Here is a 13,527-nt window from a genome sequence, read left to right as displayed (position 1 = left end):
ATGATTCTCTCTCATTATTGATGTTCCTATCTCCCTCTCCCTTCCTCTCTGGAATAAATTTAAAAAAAAATTTTTTTTTAAAAAAAACAACCTCCTTCATCTTATCCCTTTGCCCGGGATCTTGACCTGTAGGGTGTGACACAGAGAAGCAGGATCATTACACTTGTCCACAGGTGGCCGGCGTTCAGACATGCCGGTGTCCACGGGTGGCCAGTTGCCCGAGGCAGCAAGTCCCCTGCCCTGGCGTGGCTCTCAGTGGCTCTGGCTGCCCCAGCCTCTCGTGCTTCCGGCCAGTGTTTGAGCCTGCTTATCCCACTGTCATTTCAAGGAGCTGAGATGCTCCTCCCAATAAGTCCCTTCCTTGCTGGAGCTGGTCAGAGCTTTGTGTTTTTACAGTTTGCAGCGGGTCCCTGTGGAATTCAGGTGGCCTGGGGCCTGGGGAGGGCAGCTCCCCAGAGCTGTGCAGGGCAGGAGAGAACTGGGATCTCTGGGAATTTCCTGGGAAAGAGAGATGCTGCCAGGGACCCTTTCCCAGAACTGGTCCCCTGGGCAGTCATTTGAGGGGGAGGGGGAGTGTGCCCGCAGACAGAGCTTGCCCTAGAAGCCACTCATCCCCCCTTCCCCCCCGCCCCCTCCCCAGTATCTTCATTTCTCTCTTGCCTGGGTCTATGTCCTCCCATCTAGGCCTGAGGCCAGAGGCAAAACCAGCTGCCTTCCCCTCAGCAAAGCAGCGGAGCCCCTGCTGGGGAAATCAGGGGGCGGGGGAGTATTTTCAACTTGGGGTCCCCCTGCAGGCTGGAGCAGGGGCAGCGCGGGGGGTGGTGGGGACTGCCCAGCTCCTCCTTCCCAAGGTTGGCGGGAAAGGTTTCCATGGAAACAGCAGCTCTGGCATCTCCAGAGATTTGGGGGAAAACTGACTCTAAAAAATCACCATCTTCGTTTCTGGGGGGAGGGCAACATAGCTCCGAGGAGAGGAGGGAGCCTGCGAGAGGGTCCTGGAGGAGCTGGTGCCCCCCCAGCCCAGGTCTCCCGATCCCCCCAACTACCTCAGTTCCCCCCAAAGCCCCCTCATTGCGTTCATGCTTTCTCTGCATCTCCTTGGCCCCGCCTGCCTGCCTGCTTGGTTGCCACCTCCCAAGCCTCCCCATTCCTCTCCCCCCAGCTCCTCCACCTCCGCCTGGCACCCCCTCCCCTTGCCTGCCCAGCTCCCCCTCCTCCCTCACACCCTGCGAGTGTGCCCTGCCCAGCCCCCAGCGCACTGCCCCCCAGAACAGCTGTGGCGAGAGGAACAGGTGAGATGACTCCTGCTGGGGAGTTAATCCAAGTGTCCGAAGCTCCTGTCCCCACCCCGGGAGAGCCGAGGGGGTGGGGACCAATCTGTGTGACCGATGGAGGGGCAGCGTCGAGCGCCAGCCGCCAGGCGTGCACAGACATGAAATCACCTGGAACACTTGATTTTCAAATGACTTTTTCCAGCAGTTTTCCTCCCCGGCCAGGGCCCCCAGCTCTGCCAGGAATCTTCCTGAATGCCCGGTGCTACAGGGGACCGTGCCGGCCGTTCCGGAGAAGGAACCCACCCCCGTCCTTCCGTATCTGGACCCCCTCCCACACAAATATCCGTTCATTCAATAATTATTAACTCCGCGTATGCTGTGCCAGGCGCTGTCTTGGTGCTGCAGATGCAGAGACGACTGGGGGAGGGGAGGAAATAACAAAAATTCCAGCCCTTGTGAAGTTCATACTTGAGGGAGAGAGAGAGAACAAATAAATAAGTAAAACACATCATATGTCAACTATGATGAAACGATCTGGAGAAAATACAGCAGGCAGAGAGATACGGAATGTTTGTGTCAGGCCGAGGAGTGGGTGGGTCGCAGTTTTTAAAAAAAATTACTTTTCTATTTTTCAATTACAGTTGACATTCGATATTCTATTGTATTAGGTTCAGAGGTGCAGCATCGTGGCTAGACATTTCTATAAGGTGCACGGCGGTCCCCCAGCCCGTCTGGCAGGGGTGGGTTGCCATTTTAATAGGTGCCCAGGGCGGTTCTTACTGGAAGAGACGCTCATCAAGCAGCAGATGCGAGTGAGCCATGCAGACCTCTGAGGAGAGAACATTCGAGCAGGAGGAACAGCGCGTGCAAAGGCCCTGGGGTGGGGGTGGGCCGGGCATTAACACCCAGGAGCAAGGAGACCAGCGTGGCTGCAGTGGGATGAGCCAGGGGGGATGAGGTGAGGGGGAACGGGGCAGGCTGCCTGGGACAGCTGCGCTGAGCTTTGTGGGCTGTTTTTCCTAGAGGAAGGGGAGGGGAGGGCTTTTTGCTAGAGTATCAAAGACCCTTTATCATGCAGCCATAATGTGTGCATGCTACGGGGCACCCCGCCTTCTAAGGGAAGGACTATAAGGGTAGTCTGAGTCTTCCCACATCCTCATCATCCCAGACAAAGAGGCATGGCTTGAATACTAGGCTGACGACCCTGCGTGATGCCCTGTCTCCCCTCCCCACTCCAACTTGGACTCTGCAAGCTCCGTGTGGGTGTGTCTGTGGATCACCAGCCAGAGAGGCCTGGGGGCTGCCCGCAGGCCTCAGACAGGTCTCCTGCCCCCCCCCGCCCCCCCTCCGCCTGCCCTTTCTCCTCCCCTCCCCCACAGGCACCGGCGGGGCTGCGATGCGGGCGCGGGGGCAGCGTCTGTGTAATTACGGTGATGATTTCACAACACGGCTTTCCCTTCCCTTATCGCCTCCCCGTGCGAAATAAACCGTTCAATAATTAATTGACAAAGATGAACTTGTTGTCCTCCGCCGGGCTGGGAGGTGGGGGGTGGCCGCAGCCTCTGCAGACAAATAATGTGAGAAGTAATTGCCCTGGGAGAGGCGGCGAGAGGTATTAAGATCAGATTTGCAAGGTCCCTTCCAGGAGCCCGTGGGCACCAAGGCAGCACTGCTGGGATTTACGTTGCTAATTCATCACTAATTAATGCTCCGAATGGGGCCTGACAGGGGGAGAAATAAATGCGGAGGCATCTTCAGAGACAGAGGGACAGGCGGGAACAGAGAGACAAAGAGGGGAGGAGACTCGGAAAGAGGCAGAGGGATGCGGGGGCAGGAGCCTGAGGCAAGGTGCTGAGACCAGGCTCCGGGTCTGAGATCCCAGCTGTGTACGCGCCCGGCTGGGTCACAGCTCCTCTCTGGGCCTCGGTTTTGTATAGAAATCCCCCCTTATCTTCAGGATGGGGGTGGGCTGTACCTTCCAAGGCCCCTGTGTGTGCCTGAAACCATGGGTCGTACCAAACCCTAGTAGGCTATGTTTTTCTATTCACACAGAGAGACATAGAATAATGTTTAATTTATAAGTTAGGCACAGCAAGATGTTAACAGCGAGAACTAATAGACAGTCATAACAATGCGCTGTCGTAAAAGTGAATGCGGTCTCTCTCTCTCTCTCTCTCTCTCTCTCTCTCTCTCTCTCTCCCTCTCTCTCTCTCAGAAAACCTCACTGTGCTGCACTCTCCCCCCTGTGATGGTGGGCGATGGTGAAGGTGAGGTGGAGGGAGGGCGGAAGAGGAAGGGACAGAGCATTGTGACGTAGCTGCAGGCTCCTCTCCCGGCCACTGGACAGCCGATCTGACAACAGAGACAGCTGGCGAGTGGCCTGCGGGCAGGAGAGACACAGTGCGGAGGCCCTGGGCAGAGAGAGGGCTCGTCCAGCGGAGGGGGCGGGAAGGCCCGAGACTTCATCACGCTGCTCAGAACCGCGTGCGACTTAAAACTTACCAATTGTTCATTTCGGGAATTTTCCACTTAACGTTTCCAGACTGCAGTTGACCCTGGGAACACACTGCTGAAGGTGAAGCCGTGGATAAGGGAGCTACATTCGTCTGGAACACGGGCTGGGAAATGGCTCTGAAATTGCTTCTAGATCTGGTAACGCTACCAGCACTCATTTCAAAGTGGATTGTGTGTGCCCGTGTGTATGTGCGCGCGCCCGTGTGTGCGTGTATGTGGGTGTGCGAGTGGGTGTGCACACGGGCTTCGTAGCTGCCGCCCTGGCAGAGTTAAGCGCTGTCTTGGCTGGACCGTGGCATCTGCTTCTCCCGGTGCCTGTGGCTTTCTCCCCGCACAGCAGCGTCTTGTAAACCGAGCCAGGCCCAGCCCCGAGTCTGTGCAGACCTTTCGTGTCCTGCGGAGTAAAAGCCAGGGCTGTGGGAAGGTTCCGAAGCCCCGCACCACGAGGCCACTCCTGCTCACCCACTCGGGCCACAAGGGCCTTCTGGCTGTTTCCAGACAGGAGAGCCTCTCTCACCTCAGGGCCTCACTCCCTGTTCTCCTGTCCCGGAATGTTCTTTCTCCACACGTCCGCGTGGTTCTCGCCTCCTCTGCTCCTGCCTCTGCTCACGCCCTCACAGACGCCTTCCTGGGGGCCACCCCGCATAAACGGCCAGCCCTCCCCGTTCCCACAGTGCTCCCCACCACCTGCCTCCTCTGTCTCCCGCCCACGTCTCCGCTCCGCACTGTCCGCTCCGTAAGCAGGGACGCCGGGGGGCGGGCACCGGGCTGGAGCTCAGTCCTTCCAGGACTCAAGAGTGGGCGCAGAGCAGGCCGGACAGGGTGGGGGTGGGCCCCGGGGAGCTCTGTCCTCGTCCCCTCGGCGGGGTCAGCACAGACAGACAGCAGGGACTCAGGACACGGTTCGAGCTGACTGCGGGCAGAGCGATGCCCGAGCCCCGGATGGCCGGCCTGCCCCCCAGCCCCCGCCGGGCTGCTGCTGGCGGCACAGAAAGGCTCTCCGAGGCGGCTCCTTCAGAAGGCGCCCCACCGCCGCCGCCTGGGTGTCCCAGGCGCCGCCCCCTCGTTTAAGAGGGGATGAGAGCCCATCCAATTGCCGCACAATGGGGGCCAGTTAAGTAAGATGAAGTCTGTCAATAGACTGGAAAATTAGGCGGGCGCTTAACAGGCTGAGATGAGAATTCTGTCGATACTGGGAGCTGCGTCTGAAATGCTGTCATGAGATCCAAGGAGGCCGCTGCGTTGGGGCCACGCCAGGATTCCCTCCTCCCGTCGCACTTACGGGGCACCTGCCGGGTGCTCGGCTCCCTGCGGGCCCGGGGCCCGAGGTGGGGTGAGCAACCCCGGCCCTCTCAGGACATGCAGCTGGGCCTGGGGACGTGTGCCCACAGCGTGGAGCGGCAAGCGGTCTGCCTACAGGAGGCGGGGGGCGGGGGGCTGTGGCGCAAATTCTGAGCCTGCCTCCCACTGGCTGGAGCCTGGTCGCTGGTGGTGCTGGAAGCTCCCCCCCCCCCCCCCCCTTGAGTCTGGGCCTCAGTAACCTGCGGCCTTCCCTCAGCAATAGGGAAGGCCGCAGGACCTTCAGGCCAGTGCTTAAAACACAGGCTCTGGCTCCAGGCGGCCTCGTCTGTACCGTGGCTCTCCCCTCTAACCAGCTTTAAGCCTCAGTTTCCCCAAGTGTGAGGGTGACGGCACCAGCTGGGAGCAGCCCAGGAGCCTCAGCTCAGCCTGCAGGGAGCTCAGGGTGGGCCATGCATGGAGCCCGTGGGTGCACCAGCCTCCAGGGCCGCGCTGAGTCCCGCGGAGGGCGGAGGCCGAGGAGGGAAACTCCCTCTCTCAGCTCTGGGGCCGCCAGCCCAGGACCAAGCTCGGTCCCTCCGGGCCATGCGCAGACCCGGCCTCTCTCCTCGCCGCTGGGGACTGGCTGGCAATCTTTGGCTTTCCTCGTAGACGGCATTTTCACATCATCTTCCCCTTAACCTGGCTCTTTCTCCTCCCGTGGCATTTTTATAAGGACATGGATGCACTGGATTGGGGCCCGCCCTGCCTCAGCAAGGACTTATCCTAACCATCTCTGCACCAACCATTTCTGAATAAGGTCACACTCTGAGGTCCCGGGGCTGGGACTGCATATATAAGTGTGGGGGACACACTGAACTGCTAACACCGAGTGTGGGAGTGGTTAGTGGGTTAGTGAGGTGGGGTGCGGCGGAAGTGGGGGGAGCGCACTCCCCTCTGAAGGTGAAGGAGGGCTTCCCAGAGCAGGGGAGCCTTGCTGGGGGGTTGGGGGGGCTGAGGCGGGGTTCGAAGGTGAGGATGGGTCTGCAGGTCTACTTCCTCTCTCCGTCCCTCTACTTCTGAGCTCAGAGTCTTGCCTCGGAGAAGTTCCTTCAGCCACTTCCTGCTTCAACTCTGAGGGGTGGAAACCCAACAGGGATGGCTTCAGGGCCACTCCTAGGGCCCTCCCCACAGAGAAGTGGGTTCGCAGGGGATGGAACTCTCCAGCTGCACCCCTATTTATGCACATTTCCCCTGCAGCCCCTCCCTTTTCTTTAGTCCCCGATGGTCAAACATCTCAGCATCCTCTGTCTGGCCTAACCAGGATGGCCGCCTCTGCTGGGCCCGCTGGGCCACCCTGGGCAAGCAGCTGCCGAGCAGCCCCACCTCCCAGCACCAAGTGCCCATTATCTGTCCTGCCGGCTGCGCAGGGACAGGGGAGTCCGGGACCACCTGCACAGACCACCTGCTCCCTGGGTCAGGGGGAAGGGCTCCGTTCAAGGCAGACTGCACACCAGGTGCGTACATTCCTTTGTTCGGCCTTTGACAGTTTGCTGACATCTACTCACATTACAAGCACATAGTTCTTCAGTAATCTACCTACAAATTTATCCTACAAACCAATGCTCTGTCTTTGGTGGGGTTCCCCGGAGACAGTGGCTGAAGCACAGGTCTGCACGCAGGACGTGAACTGGGGAAGGTCCTGGGGAGCAGCATCTGGCGGGGGAGGGGGGGGATGGGGGCAGAGGGAGGAGCTGAATGATCATGCAGACCCCAGGGAGCTCTGGGCTGGGATGGCTGCAGGGATGTCCCAGATTGGGGCTAGGGGATGATTGTGGACCAGTTAGTGGCTGTTTATGCCTGAGGGAGGGGTGTCACCTGGGTGAGGGTTCGTGCAGCTGTGAGCCGTCAGCAGCCAATGCTCTGCTTAGGGGGGGGGGAGGGGGGGGATAAGGGCTGGGTCCTGAAGGAGCCTGAGCAGTGTGACCTAACACCCACCCCATGTACCTCCACGAGGAGTGACACATGCACAGCGATATGCATTGTAGCAATTCATTTAGCAAAAGATTGGACAAGGTGCGCCCATAGGGACTTAATGGAATAAATCATGGTGCATGCACAAAATGGAATACTATGCAGCCACAAAAAGGGACAATGCTAGTAGAATGCGGATGTGGGACAATCCCCCAATGCAGGAGGAAGTGACAAAAGTCCATGTAGAACTGTATAAGGAGAATGCCTGAAATGAGGGAGGGCTGGCATGTCATGTAAACATATTTCCGTGTAAGGACAAGATATCTCCGGTAAGATTAATAAACGCTGCTCACCCGGGGTGTTTCTAGGTTGGGGAACATGGTGGCTGAGGTCGGCGGAGAGGGAAGACTTTGCTGCATACCCTTTTATACCTTCTGAACATTGCAATTGTGTTACCTGTTTATGTAAATTAAGTTATTTACCTAATTAGATAGGCTCAATTAAACACTGTAAAAGAACTCCTCTGAAGAGGTTTGGAAGAAGGGCTGGACCTTTCAGAAGCCCAGCTGGTGGAGGCCAAGGAGGGCCTGCCCCCACAGGGAGGGCAGGCCAGGGGGCCCAGTGAGAAGAGGCAATGAGCTTCTCGCGTTGAATCTGTGAAGGAAGAGAGGCTGCCGTGCAGGTTCTGACCACGGCCAGCTCCTTACTGTCTGTGTGACCTCAGTCAAGGTCACCCAGACTCTCTGAGCATCGGTTGCCTCACCTGTGAAGTGGGGACACTGTAAAATGCCACGCTGGGATGTAAAACAAACACGCTAGATGCTCAGACAGATATAGGGATAGATAAAATAGAGTGCTGAGTGGGAAAAAGTAACAGAAATTAGAAACATGTCCTCAGGCAAACCAACACTACATATTTAACAAGGACAGACATCCATATTCAAAGACCTATAGCAAGTGTGTCAGAATGCGTGCTGGTTGTCAGGGAGGGAATTGAGTGGGGGGCGGGGAGGTAGGAGAGGAAAGAAAAGGAAGACAGAGGGGCCTTGCCCAGGCCAGGGGCAGTACACCGGTCAAAGGGAGTGGTTTTCTCCTGCCACGGCCAATGTTGACCACTTCACAGGGCTCTCAGGGCTCCCTGAGGGACTCTTCCAGGCATGTGTGAGCACAGACTGGGTCCGTAAGTAAATCTTTTAAAAGTGGGAATCCTTACCTGGGTGTTTTGTTATCTTACTCTTTTCAACTTCCACAACACGCAAGCCAATGACTATGTTTGAGCACTGAGCCCAGACAAACAGGAGTGACCTCAGGCCGTGGGTAGCAGGGCCAGGGTTTATCCAGGCCTGTCTGTCTCCAACGCCAAGACTCTCCCCACCCTGCAACACGCCCCTCCAACTTCTCCCGGTGATGAACCCGGGGGCTCACAGACAATGAGGCTCGGGCCTTGAGGGACGTGGATCTGGCTGGCGACTGGGCATGCTCACCTTCAAGGAACTGACCTTGTAAGGAGGCAGGAGACAGATCTCTCTGGCTGCTTTTAGGATTTCCTCTTTCTGTTCGAGGTGCTGCACAATGAGTTTTTTTCTCTCTCTTTTTTAACAATCCTTACTCGAGAATATGCTTTCATTGAATTTTAGAGAGAGAGAGAATCGATCGGTTGCCTACCATACTCTCCCCAACTAGGAATCAAACCCACAACCTAGATATGTGCCCCGACTGGGGGTTAAACCTGCAGCCTTTTGGTGTACGGGGCCAGCACTCCAACTACTGAGCCATTGGCCAGAGCTGAGTTTCTCTTAATAGCTAGGACCGTCTTCAGGAAGCCAGTTGGGACCAGCCGGTCCCTGCACCTACAAAACTCAGGCAGCCTGGCCAGGCCGTCTAGATGAGACCTTTTTGTACTTATCCTGCTTTTTATTGTGCTTCCTGTTTCTGTAAGTCCACGTTTTTTAATCAAAACGGAAAATTTGCAATCATTATTATTTCAAATAATTTCTCTTCTCTACTACTTTTCTCCTGAGACTCAAAGTCTGTCACACCCTTTAACCCCTCTCCCATATTTATGTCCTTGACTTGCTGTGCTGCAATCAAAGTGCAATTGTCAGCTCTAGTCTCCACTTCACTAATTCTTTCTTCAACTATGTCTGATATCCTGTTTGACCCATTCATTGATTTGATTTGATTTGATTATGAGGTCTATTCAGCCCTTTTAAAAAAATCAGCCTTGTCATGCCCTACCCTGTTTGGCTCAGTGGATAGAGCATCGGCCTGTGGACTGAAAAGTCCTGGGTTTGATTCAGGTTAAGGACACATGTCCAGGTTGCGGGCTTGATCCCCAGTAGTGAGTGTGCAGAAGGCAGCCAATCAATGATTCTACTCATCATTGATGTTTCTCTCTCTCCCTTTCCCTTTCTTTCTGAAATCAATTTTTAAAAAACACACACCAGTCTTGACATTTTTTAGAATTCTGTTTCATGATTATCTTTGCCTTTCTCTTTTTAACTTTGAAAATATTTTATGCATAATTATTTTGTAACCAGTGTCTAATTATCCAATATCTGAACTCCTGGAGAATTCACATCTGTTGCATATGCTTTCTGCTGACTCTCAGTCACGGTGGTTCATTTTCCTAAGTGTTGGGTGAACTCTGATCATGAGTTTTTTGTTTTTGCATAACCCTCACCTGGGGGAAACCTGGGGGAGTAATTTGAAATGCTTTCCTCAGAGAGGCTTGCTATAACTTTAGGTGGAAGCCAGGGACACTGGCCGCCTGAGTCCCTGCCTAAGGCAGCAGTGTCAGTCCGTTTTGCTGCCTTCCCGGCGGTTATCCTGCTGTAGAGCTGAAAGCAGCAAGCTCCCTGAGGGCAGTCTCGAGGGTTCCCCTGACTTCTCCCAGCCCCGATGATTAAATATGGCTCATTAATCATATTTAATTAATGTTTTAGGGAGAGAGGGTGCTTTGGGGTGTCTAGTCCATCGTGTTCCTGCACGTGATGTGTCTACATGAGAGGTCCAGGTTCAAATGTTACAGGGATTCAGAGCAGGACAGCCAGTTACCAAGGGATGGGGTGGGCGTTGTCAAATGAGCCATGTCCCAGGCATTGTCTTCCCTCAGGCAGTCTGGTCTAATAGATGTGGGGTGGGGCCCATGATTTTTTAACCCCACTCCCCACTACATGTGATTTTGATGCCGAAGGTACAAGTCCATTTTAAGAAACTCTGGGCTACAGCAATCAAAGAGGGCTTCATGGAGGAAGCTGGATTTGACCAGAACCTTAAACGGCCTCAGTCAAAGGAAGCAGAGACAAAGACAGGGAATAGACTGGCTAGTTTGTCCAGGTTCCTGTCAGCAAGGCAGGAGAGTGGGGAGGGCCCAGATGGTGGAGGTCCCGAAATCTCAGACCGAGGGTTTGAGGCTTTATCCTACGCAATCTTGGGAGGGTAAGTCATTGAAAGCTCTCGGGGAAGGAGAAGCAGTGACAAGTGCAAAGCGGGATTTTAGGAAACGTAATCAGACAGCAGGTAGCTGGGTGAATTGTGTCTCTACAGTTACCCACTCACCATGGAGAAGAATGAACTGTATCGTGAGCTATTTTAAAAGAGTTGTGCTTCTTTAGAAAGAGGAGCAGGGACTAACTAATGCTCAGTGTTCTGGGCTGTCAGCCCCTGGCAGACGGACATGGCTTCCACAGGCCTTGCGATCCGCCCACAGAGCAGCGTGAATTTTGTTGGTATGAGGCCCAGCAGGTCTTAACGGGGTACCTGAAGGTGGGCCTTGGCCACTGAGAAGAACCCATTCATTAAGGCCCATGCTCCTGCCTTAGACTCTGCAACCCCACAGGGCAGGCAGCTGTGTCATCACCCTGATGGGGATCCTGAAACACTGCCTCCACAGTAAGGTACAGGATGACAAACTCCTGGTGGCTCACCATGCTGATGTGATTACAGCTTTCCAGCTGCGTTCACCGAGGCATCCCATCCAACCCCACAATGACCCCGGGCGGTGGGCTCTCTTTCCTCTGTGATGGGTGAGACTCAGAGAGATTCACTGACTTGAACCCAGGTCTCTTGGTGGCAGTCAAAGTCCTAGACATTGTGCTCCCGGTGGTTCAGGAAATGGGAGGACACTTCTCAGCGGGGGTGATGATGGGGGGGTGGGGGGGTGTTCTGTTCGTTTCCAAGGAGCGCTTCCTCATAGCACAAGGGCTGGGAAGGTGGCCAGGCCCTCTCCCTGCCTCCACGCTGGTGGCACCTGAGCCTCATGGGACAAGCGTTCAACCAGGCAGGAGATCCCGCCTCTTGAGATCCCTCCTTGCACCAAACCTTGCGGCCAGCGAGCTTCATTTCTCACGGAGGGAAGTCCTTCCACTGTCTGCCTCCAGTTCTCCTGCCGCTGCAGTCCATCCCGCCAGAAGCAGAGAGTGACGGCTCCTCCCAGCCACCAGTCTCCAGGGCCAGCACCAGAGCTCTTTCACATCCCAGCATCGTCAGTCCTACCTCCACCCGGTGCCCAACTGACAGAACCCCTCCCCCACACCCCAGCCTGGGCAAGGAGTGGCCATCACCCTCCTAGGCCACCTTCCCAACCATTAGTTTCCCTGTCCTTCCCAGGGCCCATGGGAGCCAGTGAGATGTGCAGTGAGAGAGATGCCCTAGTGCAGTGGTCAGCAAACTGCGGCTCATGAGCCACATGCGGCTCTTTGGCCCCTTGAGTGTGGCTCTTCCACAAAATACCACGTGCGGGTGTGTACGTACAGTGCGATTGAAACTTTGTGGCCCATGTGCAGAAGTCAGTTCTCAGCTCTCAAAAGAAATTTCGGTCGTTGTACTGCTGATATTTGGCTCTGTTGACTAATGAGTTTGCCGACCCCTGCCCTAGGGGGAGCAGGGAAAGGCCATGTCCCAGGAGCAGGGGAGGGAAGGCAGGATCCCGCTCAGGTCCATTCCCCTCACTGAGCTTTGCAATCAGCACAGACTGAGCTCCTCCCGTGGGCACCGGCCCAGCACCGGCCGCAAACACATGAGCCAGGGCTGCTGCCGCCAGATGACAGGGCAGCTGAAGAAGAAAGCAGGCGTGCATGCCGGGGGGTGGGGAACGGCCTCCATGTGCAGGAGCAATGTGGTGCTTACAGAAAGCATGCAGCCTCCATGGTCTAGCCAACTGCTGCTGTGGAATACGCCGCTCCCAGGTCATCTGTTTGTCCCACGTGTCTGCCATTTGGGCAGGGCTAGCCAGGCAGCTGTGTGCTCGATGTGGCCCCAGTGGGGACAGCTCCACTCAGGCTGGAGGAGTCACTTAAAGGGGACTCCCTCCCTGGCTGGCCAGTTGGGGCTGGCTGTCCTCTGGGAGCTCAGCGGGGGCTGGAGCCTCTTCGTGACCACATGGGCCTCCTCACAGCATGGCGGCTGGTCCGGGAGGGAAAGGTGTTTTTTTTTTGTTTTTAATATATTTTATTGATTTTTCACAGAGAGGAAGAGAGAGGGATAGAGAGTTAGAAACATTGATGAGAGAGAATCATCGATCAGCTGCTCTTGCAGACCCCCTACTGGGGATGTGCCCGCAACGAAGGTACATGCCCTTGACCGGAATTGAACCCGGGACCTTTTAGTCCACAGACCGACGCTCTAGCCACTGAGCCAAACCGGTCCCGGCGAAAGGTGGGGTTTTTATGACTGATCACGTGGTGTTGAGTGGCAGTCACAAAGGTCAGCCCGGGTTCCCAGGGAGGGGCCCCGGACGCCACCTCTCCATGGGAGAGGCCAGGGCCTGGAGGAGCCTGAGAGGCAGACGCTACTGCTCAGCCGTCTCTGGGAAACGCAGCCTGCCACACGCCGTAGCAGGAACACCACGAAGCGTTAAGAGATTTATATCACCGGATGGAAAAAGCAAGTGATGAAACATTTATGAAAAGGAGAAATGAACGTGCATATTGATGAGACGAAGTCCTGGGAGGATGCACACCAGAAGGCCGTCGCGGTCCCCCTCTGTGCTTTCTGCTTTGTTCTTCCTCTCCGGCACACAGCTAGCTGGCTTTCTAACGGGCATGCGTCATTTTCCTAATTAAAAGTACAATCTCGTGCCATGCTGAAAAACAAATGCCCACACGGAGGACATAATTAGGAAGCCAATGATGCAAATCAAGCGGAGGGTCCTGAGCAGAAGGAAGAGGGAGGTCTCTCCTGCTGGACTTCTCCCGGCTTCGATACTCAGATGTGCGGTGGGAATCCAGGGCGGGGATTAGATGTTAAATCATTTCCCACTTCTATTTGACCAGGAAAGAGTGTGAGCAGGTGCACACGAGGTGTGTGGGGTGTTTACGTGTACCACCGTGTGCCCGAGTGTTTTGTTGCATGCACAGGTGTGTTTATATACACGTGTGTCTGTGCATGGTGTGTGTGCTTGCAGTTACAGGTGTGTGCACTGTTGTGAGCATGCGTGTGTTGTGGCATCTCATGGGACCTGTGACGCTCGTACGGATGCTGGGTA

Source organism: Pipistrellus kuhlii, unplaced genomic scaffold (genome assembly GCF_014108245.1).
Source record: "Pipistrellus kuhlii isolate mPipKuh1 unplaced genomic scaffold, mPipKuh1.p scaffold_m20_p_5, whole genome shotgun sequence".
Classification (NCBI taxonomy): domain Eukaryota; kingdom Metazoa; phylum Chordata; class Mammalia; order Chiroptera; family Vespertilionidae; genus Pipistrellus; species Pipistrellus kuhlii.
Note: the sequence above shows the minus strand (reverse complement) of the source record.